Source organism: Morone saxatilis, unplaced genomic scaffold (genome assembly GCF_004916995.1).
Source record: "Morone saxatilis isolate NCDOM2014 unplaced genomic scaffold, NCSU_SB_2.0 Contig14, whole genome shotgun sequence".
In the NCBI taxonomy this organism is placed as follows: domain Eukaryota; kingdom Metazoa; phylum Chordata; class Actinopteri; family Moronidae; genus Morone; species Morone saxatilis.
The window spans coordinates 3,588,953-3,592,554 of record NW_023339696.1 but is presented as its reverse complement, the minus strand read 5'-3'; positions in this window follow the sequence as shown (position 1 = coordinate 3,592,554).

Here is a 3,602-nt window from a genome sequence, read left to right as displayed (position 1 = left end):
ACACACACACACACACAGGCAAGCTGTTTTTGTTGGAGCTTGTACATTTAAATCCAACTACCGTCCGCTAGGGCTTTCGAATTAACCCCAATACAGACAAAACTTCCATGAAGCAATTTAAACACAAGGCACAAAAACAGACGATCTAAACCAATTCTTACACAGAACTTCAAGACTGAATTTAAGCCGCTTGGTTGTATTGGCTTTTACATCAAGCTCAACTGCCATTTTGTAAGGTCGGGGACAACTGTACACTGAAGTAAATATTAATGACATTGTTCTTTAGACCAAGACATTGTGACATTGTCCAGGACAGAATTAAAGCTATGCCAATCACATGTTATTAATCCTGTATATGACCCAAAAACTGAAATCCTCTTCATAATAGTGACACCGGAACTCTTCAGTGATTCCTCTGAAAAGGCGTGTAAAAGCCTTCAAGTCAGATTTAACACCCAAATACACAAGGTAAATGGAACCACTTCAGGCACGCTGGGCTGACTAAACATTATCAAATATTAACGGGATTTTCTGAAGTAATACTAAGGCTACGTGACACCAGAGCTCTCAGTTCTAGATGCAACATATAAACTCCAAAATACACTAACAATAACACAACAAATATCCGTTTAAAATAAACAGGACTAAAACTGCACCGTGTCTCTGGTATTAAAGAAAAATATGTAGCAACAGGAGAATATGAAACCTGATTTATTCGTTGAAATCAGCGCTCTTTTAAAGAGTATTTACACACACACAGTCACAATTATTGTCCGATAACGCCAAAGCAGCCGCGGAGACCCGCAGCTTTATCTGGTGTTATGAAACAATAATGAAGTAACTGTAGGCTGTGTTGTGGATGAAAGAGGAGCAGGTGGAGGTGTTAACAGTGCAGTGTCTGACCCTGTAAATCTTTATTAGTTCTCCACACTGGTTCCCTCTGATGTCTGAAGCGGGACTCAAGCTGTCAAACAGCCCGGCTACCAGTCACGCGGCGCCGTCCTCTCCTCGCGCACGCTCGCTCTTATTGCTTAGATCCATCATGTAAATTGTTTAATGTCTCGTGTCACGGCGAACGCTCACATTTCGGTGTGTACCGAGTGGAGTTTCAAACTTTTTAGAAAAACATTCAATCACCGCCGCGTTACCGCTCCCGGTAGATAGTTATCAGCCAATCTCCGGTGGCCAAACTGTGGATCAAAGCAGCGACGTCACAATAAGACAATCAAATTAATAGTTCTCCTTTTGTGCTGAGAGCAACCGCAACATGGCGTCCTGAAGAGGCCGACACATACAAAGTACTGAGAGGTGGATGATGGCCAGCACTGTATACACCACAACAGGTACTGTTAACTAAAATCAGAGATATAGAGTGTATATTGGAATTTATCTGGATTAATTATAATTACATTTAATTTAATAAAATATAATATAGCCTAGTATAGGCCAACATGATAGAATACACGCACTCCATCCGCTAAGTGCTAAGGGGAACGGTGAGATGCGGTTAAAAGATCTGGAAATAGATAGTGGACCTTGAATGAAGTGCTTTTTTTTGTCAAATGTGGCTCCATCTTTTAGGGGGATTACATTGTCATTTTTTTGCACAGCCTATTTTGTGTTACAATGGATATTATACTTTTTTAATTTAACTTTTAAATTGTTTTAGGCAAGTTTACCAAACATGTCCACGTACTATATTTTTAAAGTAGTTTTTATCAGCTTTATTTAATTCCCTCTAATTAATTACTTTTATTATTTATTTCCCTCTCCTTTTTACAAAGTATTTCACGGTGTGAGTAGTTCTTACAGTATTTATAGAGTACTTTACGCATGAGTGTATTCCTCCTCGCAACGACCACACAGTTAATCCGGTGTCCTCTGCACTCCGCTAATAAGAGAGGAGGATTCTGCTTTCGGAAGTCCCTCTCAGCTCTCAAACTCTCATTTATTATGTTCACTTTACATGTGAGGCCGGTCTGCTCCCGATGCATTTTCAGTCTGGGGATTCCAGGCGCTGCCCTCCGCCATCGCAATGATTTTTCACAAGCTTCACAAGAATGTTATTTAGAGTCATGCTCGGGATACCATAAATTATTCGGACACTGGAGCAGGAAAAAAAAAAAGTAAAATGATGGAAAAAAAGGTTCATTTCATTGCAACAGATGCTACTTAACATTTGACTTTTTTTTTTTTTTTTTCAAATGTGTGCTTCTGAAAATAACATAATGACCGGAAAAAAAAAACTCTCTTTCCGGGCTTTATTTTATAATAATTTGGTATTACTAGTTATTATCATATGTCTGAATAACATATCTGCTCATAATATCAGTAAAAAGTGATTTAACTTTTTCTGCGGCTTTCAGGAGATGTTGACTTCCCCCTTCTTTAACAATTATGTTAACAAAAAATTGTAAATATAGAAAAATATTATTATCCTAGTTTGAATCCCCTGTGTCCATAGCTATAATTATATTGCATCTGAAAACAAGCCTGAAATAGACTAGAATAGGTTGTTTTTGTGTGCATGTTTTGCAGCCAGCCTCTTTTCTAGCCTGACAAAAATGTATTTTGTATTTCCGCTGTGAGATAACAGTACCCCCCACCCATATATATACACTCATTCGTGTGTGTGTGTGTTTGTGTGTGTGTGGAGCGGCCTAGGTCCTTCAGGAAGTTTCAGTTCAGTAAACAGGAAGGCGAAAAAACTCCCCCATTTCATTTTTCATCAACTTCCTCCTTTTAACGATGATACAGGAACACCCCCACCAGCACCAGCACCAGCACCAGCACCAACAGATCCCCCCGCCATCCCCAAACCCACCACGTCTCCACGCACATACACACATAGGGACGGGACATGACACGCGTGACACAAATGTAGTTCCCTTTCTTGTGAGATAAGTGAGAGAGGCTGTGACATGGGAAGGCACAGCAGCAGCTCTGTATGGGCTCCTTTGTTTTTGCTGTGTGTGTCATCTGTTTCCCGTTTATGTACACAGGGCAGCTCCAGCCTGCCGAGCCGCTTCTCCTCAGCATTATGTGCATTATGTGTATTATGTGTACGGGCTTGCTGCTCCTTTGAACCTGTCGAGGCTGTCAGGAGGCGCTGAGTTGGGCTTTACAGTCTGTGTGTTGGTGATGATGAGTGAGGTGAGTAACTAATGCGGCTGGCCCTTTTTTTTTTCTCGTTGCATTGCAAAGGTGTGTTTGTCTGTGTGAGAGAGAGTCCGCGGGCTTTGTGTGGGAGTAAGTGGGGTGTGTGTTTGTTGTGTTTGGTGGGTTTATTGGCAGGGCATGAGAGAGCCGAGAGAGAGAGAAAGGTGAATGACCCGGGCATGGGAAGATCCTGTGTGTGTTTTTACAGAAACCACCGGCGTGCAACAGTCGCGGTGCATTTTCTGTCTTTTCTTTTTTATTTTGCTCAGACCCAATTTGATCATTTGAGGCCATTTCGTTAAATTTGGGCTATTTGCTGCGTATCTATATTCACCAGTCCATTTTGTATATTGGAGCTATAGACGGGGATATTGTGTAGCCTAGTCTATTTAAAAAAGGAAATAACCTATTCCCTGTCCCCTGCAATCACACACACACACACA